We start from the raw sequence: 18,448 nt of genomic DNA, 5'->3' as shown, positions 1-18,448 counted from the left end.
TTTTTTTTGGGTTTCTTTGGTTCTGAGCAGTTGAAGTTGACACTGAAGAAGAAATTTTCTTGGTGAAGAATAAAGAAGATTCAAACAGTTGTCCTCCATCTCCCTAACTGTCTTAGAGTCACAGTTTGTGACTGGAATACTTCCTCAAACATTTCTAAAATTATCCCTGCATTTTAAGTAAAATCCTCAGCCATCTTACCTCAGTTTCCCATCCTTTTATCCCAATAAACCCCTTGACTGAGAAAGCAACCAGAGTATCTTTATAGTTCACCCAGGAGGGAGGGAAGAAGCAAAGGCTTCAAGAACATTTGGGAGGTGAGGGAGTCAAAAGGGAGAGGTTGATTAAGGGAGGGAATGAGGGAGGAAGGGGGTTAGAAAATAGATTGATCCATCAACAATCAGTAGGGATCAATAGGCAAAACCCCAGTGTAAACCCCAGGGCATTCCTTTATAAGTAGTACCCTGTGTACCAGCATCCCTGTGTGTGGCATCCCCCAGCATTTCTCTGTTCTACCTCCATTACCACCAAGAAGATTTAAATTCCTGTAGCAGCTCTCTCTCTAGTCAAAGCCAGGGAACACCAGTCATTGTAAGAAGAAACAGGTTACCCTCAGTTTACCATTTCTCTATCTCAGTAAGAAATAGTCTCTTTCAGTTTACTTCCTCTATTTCAATTAACAATTTCCACCTCAGTTTACCTTTTTATTTCACAAGGGAAGCAAAATAAGGGTGGGAATAGTGGAACTGATTAAAAAGAAAACATTGGTTTTGAAGTAAATAGTGAAAGAAGGAAAGGCAGGGTTAGGAGTGGAAATCAAAATGCTGGGGAAAAAACAACTGGTAATCATAACTCTGAATGTGAATGGAATGAACTCAACCATAAAACACAATCAAATAGCATAGTGGATTAGAAACCAAAATCATACCATATGTTGTCTACAAGAAACACACATGAGAAAGGTAGACACACACAGGATAAAAGTAAGTGGATGTAACAAAATCTATTGGTCGTCAATTGAGAAAAAGAAGACAGGAATCCCAATCATGATTTGTGACAAAGTCAAAATAAAAATATATGTAGATAAGAGAGATAAGGAAGTTTATTACATCCAGATAAAAGACAGTATAGATAATGAGGAAATATCAGTACTCAATATGTATACACCAAATGTTATAGCATCCACATTTCTAAAGGAGAAACTTGTGGACCTCAAGGAGGAAATAGATAGTAACACTATACCAGTTGGAGACCTGAACTTCCCTCTATCAAATATAGATACATCGAACCAAAAATTAAATAAGAAATAGGTAAGAGATGTGAATGAAATCTTAGAAAAATTAGAGTTAATAGATATGTGGAGAAAAATAAATAGGGACAAAAAGGAATGTACCTTCTTTTCAGCAGCACATGGTACATTCACAAAGATTGACCATGTACAGGGTCTTAAAAGTATTGCAAACAATGCAAAAGATCAGAAATAATAAATGTAACCTCACATAATAATGCAATAAAAAATAATAATTAGTAATGGTACATGAAGAGGCAAATCAAAAATTAATTGGAAATTAAATAATATGATTCTCCAATATTGATTAAAGAACAAAACATAGAAACAATTAATTATTTCATTAAAACAAATGGCAATGATGAGACATCCTTTCAAAATCTAAAGGATACAGCCAAAGCAGTACTCAGAGGGAAATGTATATCTTTGATTTCATATATTAATAAATTAGGGAGGACAGAGGCCAATGAATCGGGCATGCAAAATAAAAAAAAAAAAAAACTAGAAAGTGAACAAATTAAAAAACCTCAGGTGAAAAATAAATTAGAGGTACTAAACATTAAAGGAGAAATTAATAAAATTGAAAGTCAAAGAACTATTGATTTAATAAATAAGACTAGAAGCTGGTACTTTGAAAAAAACAAATAAAATAGACAAAGTATTGGTCAATCTAATAACAAAAATGAAGAAAACAAAATTAAAAGTATCAAAGATGAAAAGGGAGACATCTCCTCTAAAGAAGAGGAAATTATGGCAATAGTTTAAACATATTATGATCAATTATATGTAATAAATATGGCAATCTAGGTGATATGGATGAATATTTACAAAAATATAAATTGCCTAGATTAACAGAAGAAGAAACTCACAAAACCTATCAGTACCCAATTTCAAACGATACTATAAAGCAGTGATCATCAAAACAATATGGTCTTGACAGAAAGGAGGATCAGTAGAATAGTTTTGGGGTAAGAGACCTCACCAAGCCTGTCTACGATAAACCCAAAGATACCAGCTTTGGGGACAAAAATCTAGTATTTGACAAAAAATGCTGGGAAAACTGGAGGATAGTTTGGGAGAGATTGGGTTTGGATCAACATCCCACACCCTACACCAATATAAATTCAGAATGGATGAATGACTTGAATATAAAGAAGTATAAGTAAATTAGGTCAACACAGAATAGAATACTTGTCAGATCTTTGGGAAAGGAAAGATTTTTTTTAAACCCTTACCTTCTGTCTTGGAGTCAATACTGTGTATTGACTCCAAGGCAGAAGAGTGGTAAGGGCTAGGCAATGTGACTTGCCCAGGGTCACACAGCTGGGAAGTTTCTGAAGTCAGATTTGAACCTAGGACATCCTGTCTCTTGGTCTGGCTCTCCTGAAAGGAAAGATTTTAAGACCATGCAAGAGTTAGAAAAAAATCACAAAATGTAAAATAAATAATTTTGATTACATTAAATTAAAAAGGTTTTGTACAGACAAAACCAATGCAAACAAAATGGAATGGAAAATTAGAATGGAAGCAGCAAATTGGGGAAAAAAACTTCATAACAAATAACTCTGGCAAAGGTATAATTACTCAAATTTATGAAGAATTAAATCTATTGTACAAAAAATCAAGCCATTCCCCATTTGATTAATGTGCAAGGGACATAAATAGGCAATTTTTCCGATAATGAAATCAAAAGTATTAATAAGATCATGAAAAAGTCTTCTAAATCTTATTACATTCAATTGTACCACATTGTGTCAATCTCTGTGTACAATGTTCTCCTGGTTTTGCTCCCTTCAATCTGCATCAATTCCTGGAGGTCATTCCAGTTCACATGGAATTCCTCCAGTTCATTATTCCTTTGGGCACAATAGTATTCCATCACCAACATATCCCACAATTTGTTCAGTCATTCTCAATTGGAGGGCATCCATCAGAGAAATGCAAATCAAAACAATTCTGTATGTATATTTTTATGTATCTCATTCAGTCCATACATTACAACACCTAGCAGATTGGTTAACATGACAGCAATAGAAAATAATGAATGTTGGAAGGGATGTGGCAAAATTGTTACATTAATGCATTGCTGGTGGAGCTATGAATTGATCCAACCATTCTGGAGGGCAATTTGGAACTATGCCCAAAGGATGCTAAAAGACTGTCTGCCCTTTGATCCAGCCCAAAGAGATAATAAGGGAAAAGTCTTGTACGAGAATATTCATAGCTGAACTCTTTGTGGTGGAAAAAAATTGGAAAATGAGGGGATGCCCTCCAATTGAGAATGACTGAACAAATTGTGGGATATGTTGGTGATGGAATACTATTGTGCCCAAAGGAATAATGAACTGGAGGAATTCCATGTGAACTGGAATGACCTCCAGGAATTGATGCAGATTGAAGGGAGCAAAACCAGGAGAACATTGTACACAGAGATTGACACAATGTGGTACAATTGAATGTAATGAACTTCTCTTTTAGTAGCAATCCAAAGAACCAGGACAATTCTGAGGGATTTATGACTAAGAACACTATCCACATTCAGAGGAAGAACTGTGGGAGTAGAAACACAAAAGAAAAACAACTGTTTGATCAAAGGGGTTGATGGGGATATGTTTGGGGATGTAAACTCTAAATGATCACCCTAGTGCAAACATCAACAACAGGGCAATAGATTTTTATGAAGGACACATGTAAAACCCAGTTGTATTGCGTGTCTGCCACAGGAGGGGGTGGGGGGAAGGAAGGAACATAATTCATGTAACCAGGGAAAATGTTCTAAATTAACTAATTAAATGCTTTTTAAAAAAAAATCCTCTTTTTAATAGCCTTAGAAATATTATTCCCGAATGATTAATTCAAGTAAATGTACTGACATAGTGATGAGCAGAATAGTTTCAGAATTGCAGCATTTTCCAAACTGATCTAGGATACTGCAGGAACACCAAGATCCATGACCCATATCACAAGAGGTTAAAGAGTTTATCAAAGAGATTGCACCATATATGTTTCATGTGTCTGAGTTCCCACCTTATTTAAAATGAAAGGGCTAGAATTAGGATGAGTTTTAGTGAAATTGCTCATTTGCTAAAGGAATTTAATTCCAGTTTGATAAAAGTATGATTTCTTCAGGAAGAAATAGTGATTTCAAAGTCTCACAAACTCAATGACTATTCATATAAAACATGTGATTACTAAAGAAAGCTATATTGCCTATTCAATGGCTTAAAGATATAAGAGAGGAACTGGACATAGTCTGCCAGCAGAACAGAAAGAAGCTGATCTGGCAAGCAGGAGAATTCCTCAGGACCAAGGGAAGGGCAGGAGGGAGAGAGAATTCTGGGAAAGGAGAGGAAGTGAGTTGGTCTGTTCAATTGGAAAGATTCTTCTCCTCTCTGAGAAGCTACCAGGAAGGTAGACTGGGTGGATCTCTGAACCAGCAGGCATCTCCTCCTATGAAAGCTTGATCCAATACCCCCAGAAGACAATCAAGTAAATAGGACTTTAACTGAAGCTGTTCACTAGAAGAAAGATTTTCTCCAGATCCCCAAATGTCCTGGACTGGTTACAGTTGGTAAGGCAATTGAGAGCCAGGGCTTCTTCTAATTGACCCCAGGGGGTCATATAAACAAATCCTGATCTGCCAGACTTTGGGGTGAAGGGGCTTCAGTTATTTTATGGACCCCCTGCTCTCTCTTCCCTTCTGCCACATGCCTAAATTCATCTGCCCTATCCCTTGCCTTGTTCCCTTAGAATAAAATAGGTTTAATAAGAACATGTGACTGACTCCATCGTATCTAGAGAGAGAGACATGAGGTTTGGGGGAGGTGTGAAAAACCTTTAGTAACAGCCTTCTAAACTAGGAATCCAGGATCAGTATATGTATGTTGTCCAATATGTATAAATGGAGATTTTGAGCCTTTGGAATTCATCCCCCAGAAGTCCCTTAGAATTTCCCAAAATTCCATTTTTCCTGCATCTCCACATTTTGCATGATTGTATTTAAGTGGCTGTAACTCCTCCCTTGTCCTCTTTTGGACCTACGACCAAGCTGAAGTCAGGCATTTCTTTCGCTTTAGTTATTATTAATAAAACTTTATAAAGTAAAATAGCTATTAATTATTAATTTTAAAACCCACATTTTGGCAACCACAAAGGGATTACAAATTCTGAAAATTTTTTTAGTAGATAGCCTTATAGTAAAGATAGTAAGCTTGCCAGGTCACTGTCCATGAGGAAGTCTGGCTGTGGTGTATGCCTGTGCACCTGCCCCACCCTGCCACCGTGCTTGCTGCTGCCTGCTGCTGCCTTCTGTTTCTCCTGTCCATCTGCTTGGCTAGCATTTCTCACTGCTCTCCACCCAGCTTGGAGTCTCCTCTTGTTGAGACCAGACTCACCACAAAAGCCTGCTAATCCCAGCCATTCTTTTTTCCAGAGGGTGCAGTATAATAATCTTTCTGCCCCAATCCCTTTTCTACCCTTCACGTGTGTGTTTCTAGCCTACCATAGCCATTTTTCAGCGTGGAGAAAAGAACCCCACACCTTCTAATTTTCAAGCAGGTTTTTCGACCTGATCCTGAACTCCTAGTTTAGAAGGCTGTTACTAAAAGTTTTTCACAGGGAGGGCAGTTAGTTCCAAAAAAGTAGATTTAAAGTCAGTTTGGGGGCATAAGCCTGTTTTGTTGGTTTTTTTTCCTTCTTTTTTTTAATGCAAAACACCAAGGAGAAGTATTTTTTTCTTTCCTATGCAAATAGGATATTTTTTTCCCTCAAAGTTTTGCTTCTTTATGTTCACTCTTTAAACAAACCCCATTCAGCATTGTTCAGGAAAAATGCTATTGCAAACCATGCTTGAAACTCTGAAACAACATTTTGAGTTGATAGAGCAAAAAGTGCAGTTTGGATCTGCTTATTTCTTATCCCGGGATTTTTTTTATTTTCATTGGCAATTTCCCACTTTATTTCCCTCTCCTCAAGAATATGCCACAAGCTAGGCTGCTTATGCTACAAACCAACCTCAAATATTTTGACAAAGTTCTAAAGGTCTTAAATGCTCTCAACATGCAGAGTGGAGATTCTGCCCTGTGCTTCTATGAGAAAATTCAGACTTCTGACAAATGAAATATATATGGATAATGAATACTGGGGGAGGGGAAGGAAATTTTAAAAGAGATCTGGAAGTTTATTGCTAACTATTTTGAGTTTATTCTCCTCCTATAATAATGAACAAGTCTATTGTGTTTGATGAAAAGGATTTTGGCCACACAGCCTGTCTACACTTCCTCATTGGTTTATATTATTGTATTTACTGATTGCTTTAAGTTTTAAATTTTTTTAAGTTTATCTGTTTTAATTTAATCAATATCTTTCTGTTTACTGTATCAGTTTAATAATTTTATCATTCTATATTTTGCTATATTGATCTTTAATTTGTACCTTTACCTCTGTTGAACAAAATATTGCTATATAAGCCCATGAACATTTTCCCTAAAATCCTTGTCCCTAGATCCATTGAAGATCACATGTTGCCTTTGTTAATTGTCACATAGATGATGATGGATGGATTTCAACAAAACTGATTAAATTATATACAACCTTTAGGGAATTGAATAAGCTAAGAATTTAATTGTAATTTTAAGAGGTCTTCAAAAATAATTTTAGATAACTAGTGGTTTCTGAATGGATGTTATATATATATTATAAGATATATTTATATATGTATAATATATAATAAAATAAAGAACATGTATTAAAGGTAGAGAAACAAAGAAATATTCCTACCAAGGTGTTTGTTTATATGTAATCAGGAAGCCAGAAAAAGAGCTCCTGCAAAACTCTTCATTTTAATTTACTTCCAGGAGAACAATCTATATTTCTTGATGATGTTCTAGACCCAAGTAAGTTTTACTTATTTAAAAATATGCTTGCCAAGGTTGAAAGATTTGCTACATCTGTAAAAATCGTGACAAATATCCATATGATAGTGAGTTTCCTTGCTATTGTAATTAACTTGGCTATTGTGAATTTTGGGGACTTTGGTACTTCTTTGAATGTGCATTATCTACTGTGTTATTCTTTTATTCTGAAAATCATTTTGTACGCACATATAGCTGACACAGTGTGTCATTGATTTTAAGCTATATATTTTTTATTTTTAATTTTTTAAAAAACCTTTTTATCACATGCACAATATAGTATCTGAAGTTTATTTTTCTTTTCTTTTTGCATTTGAAGCACATCTCAAAAGTATTGAGAAGATTTTTCTTTAATTTTTTTTGGCAGGAATAGAAGTTTTAAATACATTTGTTCTAATATTAATTCATTCCCCAAAAGCTTTAGACTATAAACATAATGCCCTTGATTGTTTAAAAAAATTTTATGGGACTTTGCTTAATGATTCTGTCTGATTCTAGGACAAAAGAATACAAAAAAAAAGTCATTGAACAGTGCCAAAGAAGCACAAAACTAAACTACATAATACTAATTGAGCACAAGGTCAAAGAGACCACCAATCTTGGTGGGATTGATCTAATTTTGAGCCAAGACAAGAGGACTTGAACTTCTTTGAGTTTCAAGGTTGCAGCTGTTTGACATGTGTTAAAGGCAGGTCTTCCTTATCCGACATACTACCAAGTATCTCAAATTTGGCTCCTAACTGCCTCCTGTAATCTAGTCCCTTTTCTGTCTCTTAGTGTGGCAAACTACCTGTAGTTCTGGCTATTGATTGGGTAAATGGATCATTTCTTACATCATTTTAATTGGGCCCTGATTCAAGGGCCTGTTATAAGTTTGTTTTTCCTTTACTTAGATATTTTTAGACATAAAACTTTTACAATTTGTATTATATCCACTAGTTCTATTTCTCTTTTATTTGGATTTTTCATGTTTTTTTATTTTCTTTTGCATATACCCCATAACACAGTCATGCATCCCTGAGTGATCCCTGTGTTTGTTATTATTCACCTCAGGGGGGCCAAGTTATTGTTGTGAACACTGATTTAAATTTGAACAATTTTAGGATAAGGAACTTGCTACCTCCCAGAATCCAGGATGCCCCATGAAGACAGATGCCTGCAGAGATCACATGCTGTACCAGAAGATCCAGAGTGAACTTTGGGATATGAATTGAACTAGGGGTGGGGTTGAAATGCCTTTGTTTTGAATGTATACTCTTATGCCAAAGGGGACTGCCCACAAATTGGCTTTTTGCCAACCTAGTAATAATTGGTTTTGTTCTATTTTTCTCTTATTCACAAATTATTGCAATTTTTAAGATATGTTTCCATTATCCTTTTGGGGAAACTTGTTTTTCAAATAGGATCACAGTGGGGAATATGTATAAATGGAGATTTTGAGCCTTTGGACTTCATCCCCCAGAAATTCCTTAGAATTTCACAAAATTCCATTTTTCCTGCATTCCCCACCTTTTGCATGATTGTATGTAAGTGGCTGTAACCCCTTCCTCATCCTCTTTTGGATCTTCGACCAGGCTGAAGTCAGGCATTTCTTTTGCTTCAGTTACTATTAATAAAACTTGATAAAATATAATATTTAGTTATTGATTATTAATTTTAACACCCACAGAAGGAAGTGACATTCCTCTCCCCAAGGAGAAGGAAGCTAACTGTTTTAAGCCTGTTTAGTCAAGGTCTCTGAAGGAACAGAAGTTAAGGTCTTAAAAGGCAACCAGAGTGGAGTTTGTCAGAGAGAGAGAGCTGAGACAGAAGACAATCCATCCTCTCTCTCTCTCTCTCTCTCTCTCTCTCTCTCTCTCTCTCTCTCTCTCTCTCTCTCTCTCTCTCTCTCTCTCTCTCTCTCCTTGACTCAATTCCATCTTTACCTCACTCTGGTCCTGGGAGGGAAGACTCCATTCTCTCCCTACCCTCATATTACAATTATATTACAAAGAAAAAAAAGTTACATTTGTTATGTGCAAATTTTTTTTATTTGTTTCAGTTAATTTGTGTACCAGGTATAGAGACAAAAGGGATATTAATGTCTATCTAACCAGAATCTCTTCTTTAACCAATAAGGGATCTGAGGCCCACAGAGACTCTAACTTGACCCTGAATATACTGATAGAAAACCTAACCGATTCTTGTTCTTTGGGGGAAAAAAGCTGTTATGTCTTGACAGTGTAATGATGGGGAGGAAGACAAAAGAGCTGTTGGGGGAAAATGGAAGTTGAGAACTCTACAATGCATGAAGCAGGAACAGCCGTTGGAAACTGAACAAATATTTCTGGGACATTCTCCTGTGGAGCATGGTCTTGGGGCAGAGACACAGAAGGGAGTGGAAGGAGGAGCTGTTTCTCTGGGCTATTTCCAAGACACCTGTGGAGATTTCTGGCATTGACAGAAATCTTAACATCGTGGGTTCCTGTTTAAAACATCTCAGGTTCCTGTCAAGAAAACTTATTTTCTCTGAAGATTTTCAATCCATCAACTATACTTGAGATACTGAACTCAGATCAGTGAGTAATGCTCTCCCCTTTTCTACCTCTCCCCTGCCTATGAGAAAACCTTTTACTTCAGTAATTAGATTGTTTAGAAAAGATTTAGGACAACCTACAATCCCTCTAACCTCTATCCTCTTACCCCAATTAACAATTAAATCAAATGAGCAGTCAGATAGTGAATTCAATCTCATTTATTTGCATCTAGAGAGTAAGCCCATCAGCAGACTCCATCTTTTTGGGAGTTTTCAAGAAGACATGAAGGGGAGGTTTCTGAGCATCCCAAAGTAGCACATATCCAGATTGAGGTCCCTCATACCTCCCCTTATAGAGAAGACTTCCCTGCCACCCTTGAGGGCCAGCAAGGCCACCAAGGGACAAGCCTTCACCCACAGGAGATCTCCATTTTGTCTCTCTCAAGTAATTCAGGGATTCCGGGATGGATTAGTGAGAGAAGCCATTTTAATAAACCCTTTCCTCACTGCCTTCAACCCTCATTTCTCCATCTTAGGAGTGTGAGTACTCCAAAATTACAACAGAATACTAAAAAAGTGACAATGTTTCATTATATGAGTTGGACAGTAAGGAAAGCTGAACACTGTACAATCAACACTTTGGATAATGGTGCTGGGGAAGACTTTTGAGAGTTTTTTCAAGAGCAAGGAGATCAAATCAAAAAATATTAAAACAAATTAACTTTGATTATTCATTGGAAGGACAAATACTTAATATGGTGCTTAAGTATTTTAACCATATAATGAAACTACTGTGTAATTGGAAATCTTGTGCCTTTGAACTATTTTCCCCAGGAGTCCACTGACTTCCTGTCATTACGTGCTGACATAGACAGGGGGATAAATGTTTTGGGTCTCTGATCTCTTTCTTTCTTTTTTTTTTTACTTCCTTTTTGGTGACTGTGGTAGATCAGGATTTTTGAACAGGTAAATTAGCCCTGGGCATTTGGTTTTATTTTGTTAGCTTTTTATTTTGTTACTTCTAATGATCATTAATTAATCTTATTTTAAGTTGTTGTATATTGTTTTTAATTTTTACACAAATGATGCTTTGGAAAAGACTTATTCTAGGAAATATTAAAGAAAAAAAGGGAAGAGTATGGCAAAGGCTGAGATGTATTGGTAGGGTCATGAATATGAGTTTTGACAGACTTTAGGGGATAGTGGAGAACAGAAGGGCCTGCCATGCTGTAGTCCATTTGGTCATGAAAAACATAGGACAGGATTGAATGATTGAATAGCAATCTTAAGTGCCAGAATTTGTACATCATTGGCATAAGTACATGGTATTAATTCAACATTAGGTGGATCATCAGAGTATGACTATTAGAGGTTGAAAGGAAAATATATTTTTTTCTTTGCAAATCACAAAACATCATGAAATTTTAGCTACATTCTATAAATCAAAAGTTTAGATGACTCATTCATGGAACTCCAAACAATATTTTTTAGAGATAGGACTTGAAATAATTCATCTGAACTGCCAGAACTGGTCTGTATAAGTTCCAACATGCTGCCTCTCTGGCTACATAGTTAAAACAATCTCAAATTTACACATATTATTATTAACAATGAAATGTTAACACTATGACCAATTTCACATATTTTACACTAAGGAAAATGTCCTTTTCTTTAAAAGAAAGAGGAAGGAGGCTTATAATTTTCTCTGAGAGTAATATTTAGCCCTTTACTTTTTCTTGATTACCTGGTTACCTTTACTTTTGTCAGCATAGGAAGCTCCAAACAGCTTAGCACAATACATCTGCACTTAGCACAGTGTCTAACACATAGGAGGAGGTATTTAATAAAAGTTTATTGAATCGAATTAAGCAGTTTCTCATTTCTATTCAAATAGCCTATTCACTTTTCCCTAGCACTATCATAGTAGAATATTTTACTTTTTCACAGAAAAAAAATTATAGGAATTTGAATATTTACATGATCGGCTTATTTCTTTTACCTTTACACTATTATAATACTGGCAGATTGTGTTTCTTTATGTATTAATGTGTAAGCCCCATCCTTGAGGTAATGAGGGGAAACGATGACAGAGAAATTACTCTTGAGAGTCCTAAACTGAAGATAGCAATTTAAAATATTATTAGAAGGTTAAGCACTTGTTATATTACAAACTAAAAAAGAAATAAAAAAATTATGTTTAAAGTGACAGAGTTTTTGCTACTTTGAAATTTTACAGTATATCAATTGTCTCATCTAGTCACAAAAGGAGAAAATGAGGAATGTGAGTTCTATTTTTTTACTTGATATTCACTTAAGAAAGCAGAAAGAAACAGTTGTATCAAGACTACTCCAAAGGACTAATGATGAAATAGACTATCCATCAGTGTAGAAGGAATCTGACAATATGTGAATGTAGATTGAAACAATATCATTGTTGCTTTCTTTCATGATTTCACCATGAATAAATGACATTTGATTTCTTTCACAACATAATGAACATGGAACTATGTATTCCATAATAACACATATATAACCCATCTCATATTATCTGACATCTTGGGGAGGAGGAAGAAGAGAAAGGAATAGAGGGATAAAGAGAATATAAATGTCAGAAAATTATTATTAAAATTATATCTACATGTAATTGAGGGAAATAGAATAAAACACTTAAAAAGAGACAGATTTTTCCCTATTTCTTGGAGCATATCTTAGTACCATCAACAATTCCCCCCTCTCTTTTTCTTTCTATCCCCCCCTTTCTCCATATCATTTGATGCCCCAAACATTCCCTATGCATGATTCTTTTTACTACTCTAATGATGAATACAATATTTGAAAGTTACACATTACATTTTCCCCACATATTAATATATATATATATATATAAATTGATATAAATGTAGTCCTTATAGAAGAGAGTTTGATTAAAAGAAAAAGATAACATTTTTCTCCTTTTCCCCTTCCTTCATATTTACCTTTTCAGGTATTCTTGCTCTTTGTGTTTGGATGTCTAATTTTCCACAGAGCTATGGTCTTTTCTTTGCAGAAACATGGAAATCTTCTATTTTGTTGAATGCCTATACTTTCCCCCTGAAAGTATATAGTCAGTTTTGATGGATAGCTGATTCTTGGTTGAAGACCCAGCTCTTTTGCCTTTCTGAAAGTAATGGTCCATGCCTTATGGTCATTCAGAGTGGAAATTGCAAGGTCTTGTGTGACCCTGATTGGCATTCCATTATATCTAAGTTGTCTTTTTCTGGCTTCTTGTAAGATTTTTTTCTTTTGCTTGAAAGCTTTGGAATTTGGCAATTACATTCCTGGGGGTTGTCTTTTGGGGGTTTAGTGTAGAGGGTGTTCTGTGAACTCTTTAAATGCCTGTATTGCCCCCTTGTTCTAGAATCTCTCAACAGTTTTATTTAATGATATCTTGTATTATGATGTCGAGATTATTATTTATTTCTGGCTTTTCTGGTATGCCAATTGATCTCAGATTGTCTCTCCTTCCTCTATTTTCCAGTTCTGTTACCTTGTCAGTGAGATAATTTATGTTCTCTTCTAATTTCTTAGTCTTTTGGCTTTGCTTTATTAATTCTTGCGCTTTTGCAAGATCATTGTCTTCTAGTTGCCTGATTCTGAACTTTAAAGCCTGCTTTTCCTTTTCAGTTTGGTCAAGCTGTTTCTGTAGTTGTGTTTTTTGTGCTTCAGATTGCTGAGTTCCTTTTGCATTATCTCCCATTTTTCCTGCCAGAAGGCTTCCATCTTTTTGATAATTTCTGATTTTAATTCTTCAAGAGTATGTGGAAAATTTCCATTTCCTTTGGAGATAAATACAGTCCCCAATTCCATGGGGACTGTATTTTGTATTGTTGCTCCATAAAATGTGTCTGAAGTCATCCCTTTCTTCTTGTTTTTCCTGGTGTTTGGAGGCTTTTGCACTTCTGTACTGTAATCAAGCCATTCTCCAATTGATAAATGGGCAAGGAACATGAATAGGCAGTTTTCAGATAAAGAAATCAAAACTATTAATAAACACATGAAAAAAGTGTTCTAAATCTCTTATAACCAGAGAGATGCAAATCAAAAAAACTCTGAGGTATCACCTCACACCTAACAGATTGGCTAACATGACAGAAAAGGAAAGTAGTAAATGCTGGAGGGGATGCGGCAAAGTGGGAACACTAATTCATTGCTGGTGAAGTTGTGAATTGATCCAACCATTCTGGAGGACAATTTGGAACTATTCCCAAAGGGTGATAAAAGACTGTCTGCCCTTTGATCTAGCAATAGCACTGCTGGGTTTGTACCCCAAAGAGATAATAAGGAAAAAGACTTGTACAAGAATATCCATAGCTGCGCTCTTTGTGGTGGCAAAAAATTGGAAAATAAGGGGATGCCCTTCAATTGGAGAATGGCTGAACAAATTGTGGTATATGTTGGTGATTGTAAACCTCAAAATTTCTTAGACTTATAAATGTTGGAAATTTCACCATTGGGAAATTTCATACTTGAAAAATTTCCTATTGATAGTGGGTCTTGACTATTGGAATGTGAACCCCATTGGCATGGGAGGTTCCTTCTCTTCCCTTCTTAAGATTACTTTAGGACAGAAACCTTTTGCTGAACAATGGAAAGGACTTTGACCTATGCTTAAGCATAGAACAGGAATTTCTTTGAGTCATGATTGATTTTAGAATTGATACAATGGAGATACTTGGAATCAATCTCCACCCTATTCAGTCCTAACAGGATTGAGTAAGGGCTGCAGCCTAGATCAAAATTTAATTATTCCAATCTCTACCCTACTCAGGTTAACAGGATTTAGAAAGGGCTGTAGCAAAGGATCAAAGATTTAATTATTTGAAAATATGACCTTCAACAGACATGTGCAAAGCCAGAGACCTCTGGGCGGTCCGGGTTAAGCTAGAGCCTCCATTGGCACAGGGAAATTGATGGACAGGTGATTGGTAGATGTGAGGACTGAGGGGAGGGAACTTGGATGGTTTCCTTAAGGATAGGGGGGTCTGGAGACTGGGGGTGGTTGAGAAGTTGGTCGGTGTGGTTGGTGTGTGCTCTGAGAAGCTTGCTCTGAAGGAAGCTGAAAGTGGGGGCCTTTGAGACTGTTTCTGCATTTTGGTCACATGAGTAATAGGGACTGATCTCTTTTCTTTGCCCCAGCTATCTAAGGGCTTGGGCCTTTTGGCCCAGCCTAAACAGAAGGGGTATTTGAGCCCTATTCCCTTCTCTCCCTTTTTTCTCTCTCTCTATCTCTAATTACTTCCTCCTATTGTAATTAAACTCCATAAAAGATTGACTGCTGACTTAAGTTTTCATTTAGGAATTACATAGCTGAATTCCTTGGCGACCTTAAATTAATATATATCAGTCTTTTAAAGTGATTTCCTTGTCACATGATGGAATACTATTGTGCTAAAAGGAATAATAAAGTGGAGGAATTCCATGGGGACTGGAACAACCTCCAGGAAGTGATGCAGAGCGAGAGGAGCAGAACCAGGAAAACATTGTACACAGAGATTGATACACTGTGGTACAATTGAAGGTAATGGACTTCTCCATTAGGGTCAATGCAATGTCCCTGAACAATCTGCAGGGATCTAAAAAACACTATCCACAAGCAGAAGATAAACTGTGGGAGTAAAAACACCGATGAAAAGCAACTGCTTGACTACAGGGGTTGAGGGGACATGTCTGAGGAGAGACTCTAAATGAACACTCTAATGCAAATACCAACAACATGGAAATGGGTTCGAATCAAGAACACATGTGATACCCAGTGGAATTGCATGTTGGCTATGGGATAGGTGGGGTGGGAGGAGGAAAAGAAAATGATCTTCGTCTCAAATGAGTAATGTTTCGAAATGACCAAATAAAATATTGTTAAAAAAATAGACAGAGTTGTATGAAATTACAGATTCACTGCTAGGATAAGCCCTTAATAATCACTAATTTTTTGACAGAGGAAAATACTGTCTGAACTATAAAAGACTTTGTTCTTTCAAGAGAAAACACAATAAGGAGAGATAACCCAAACTGCCAAATCCCTGATGACCCATGGAGCATTTCCTAAGAGTTCTTTTTTATTCTTTTTAAATTCTTGTTATTTTCTTTTCTTATCCTTAATATTTTATTTTAAAATTCAAAATTGGGGCAGCTGTGTTGCTCAGCGGATTGAGGGCCAGGCCTACAGACTGGAAGTCTTATGTTAACATCTGGCCTCAGACACTTACTAGCTGTGTGACCCTGGGCAAGTCAGTTAACCCCCATTGCCTAGCCTTTACCACTCCTCTTCCTTGGGCCAATACACAGTTGACTCCAAGATGGAAGATAAGGGTTTTTTTAAAAATAATAAGATAATAAAATTCAAATTATAGATTTTAAATTTATTTCTTCTTGACAATAAGAATAAAACATTTTTAATCTTTTTTTCTCTAACAAGAAATGAATCATAACAGAAACAAGAAGAAAAGAAAGAGCTATATCTAATAGGATACTAAATCAAGTCTAACTATCTAATGCCTCTTTTTTTTTAGGTAATGGGGATTAAGTGACTTTCGCAGGGTCACACAGCTGGGAAATGTCTCAGCCAGATTTGAATCTAGGACTTCCCATCTTTAGGTTTGGCTCTCAATACAATGAGCTACCCAGCTGTCCCCTCTAACACCTTTTTAAAATATGTTCTTATGTTTTTTTTTTTAATTTTATCAATTACAGGGAGAAATAATTTATGACAATTTTTTTATATTTCATAGTCAGACTTTTCTCCCTTCCTATATCACCATCAAAGTGGTGAATAGTATGATATGGATTATACCCATATTTTCAAGAAATATGTATTTCCATATTGCTTATCATGATAAAAGGCACGTATCACAAATACAATAGAAATCTCATGAATGTTATATGTATAGTATAATACGTCATGGTTGGAACTGCACTTGGATTTCAATGGTTCCCTTCTTTGGATAGTAGGTTTTTTTTTTTTTCATGTGCCCCTGGTTATCTAGGAGACTTGTTTGTTGATAATGGTTTATTCTTTCACAGATAATAATTATGTAATAATTATTTTACTGTACTAATTGTTACCCTAATTCTGTTTACTTCATTTTGTAGAAATTCATGTCTTTCCGATTTTTTTGGAATTCATCATGTTCATCATTCCTTATGATGCACTAATCTACATTGTTATTATATATAATTAATCTATAAACTATAAACAATTTGTCCATCCAATTCCCAAATGATGGACAACCCCTCAGTTTCCAATACTTTGCTACTACAAAAAGATCTGAAAAAATATTTTGGCACAGGTAGGTCATTTCCCCTTATTTCTGATCTCTTTGGGATACAGATCTAGTAGTGGTATTGCAGAATCAAAAGGTATGCAGTTTTGTTTGAACCTATGAATCTGGTTCTATATTGCTCTCCACTAAGGTTGTAACAATTCATAGTTCCACTAACAGTATAGTAGTGCCCTACATCCCCTGCAACATTTATTATTTTTATTTTTGGTCATATTAGCCAATCTGATAGTGAGACAGTATCTCAGCATTGTTATTATTTGTATTTCACTAATAAATAGTGATTTGGAGCATTTTTTTCTTGTAACAGGATTGTTTCAATTTCTTCTACTGAGAACTGCCTTTTCATATCCTTTGACCACAAAAATTAATGTTTTATAATTATTATACAATAAACTCAATTCACTATATATTTGGGAAATGAAGGTTTTCTTAAAGATATTTCTTATAATTTTTCCCAAAATTTATTGTTTCCTTCTAATCTTGGTTGCATTGTTTTTATTTGTACAAACCCTTTATAATTTAATGTAATCAAAATTATCTATTTCATTTTTATATGTTTTCTATGTTTTATTTGGTCATAAATTCTTCCTTTATCCATGAATCTGACAGTAAACTTTTCTATATTTCTCTAATTTGTTTATGGATTACAGTTTATTTATAAATCAAGTATATAATTTGCCTTTATTTTGGTATAATGTGAGATATTTGTGTATGCATAATCTCTGTCATAATGCTTTCCAGATTTCCCATCATTTTTTGTCAAATTGTGAGTTCTTTTCCCAAAGATTTATATCTTTGGGTTCATCAAACACTAATTTGATATGGACATCAACTACCATCTGTTGATTACCTAAACTATTTCATTGATCCCCCCACTGTATTTTTAGCCACACCAGATAGTTCTGATTATTATTAATTTATAGTGCTCTTTGATAACACTTTGATAATATAGAAATGCTTTAACTACTAAAGTGATTTCAAATACCATTTATGACCACAAATAGCCAAAAGGCTTGTAAACTACTGCTTCCCAGTCTCAAGTGGTTTTGAAAAAGTATGCTTTCTATCAACTACCAAGCAAAACTGACTATATTCTTATAGGGGAAAGTATGGTAATTCAACAAAATAGAAGAATTCTAAGAATTTGTAAAGAAAAGACCAGACCTGAACAGAAAATTTGATGTCCAAGCACAGAACTCAAGAGAATCATCAAAAGGTAATTAAAAAAGAGGGGTAAAGAAAAACAAAACAAAACAACAATAGAAAAAATTTTAAGAGATTCAGTAAGTTAAAATGATATGTAGCCATATAAGAAAAGAGGTCATTGGGAACTCTTAAAAACTGTTGCTATCATCTGGGCAGCTAGAAGAATTACACTTAGAGGGAACAGTGACCAACTGTATAGGATGAAAGGAC

The sequence above is a fragment of the Monodelphis domestica genome, chromosome 6 (genome assembly GCF_027887165.1).
Source record: "Monodelphis domestica isolate mMonDom1 chromosome 6, mMonDom1.pri, whole genome shotgun sequence".
NCBI lineage: Eukaryota > Metazoa > Chordata > Mammalia > Didelphimorphia > Didelphidae > Monodelphis > Monodelphis domestica.
This window is presented reverse-complemented; position numbering follows the sequence as displayed.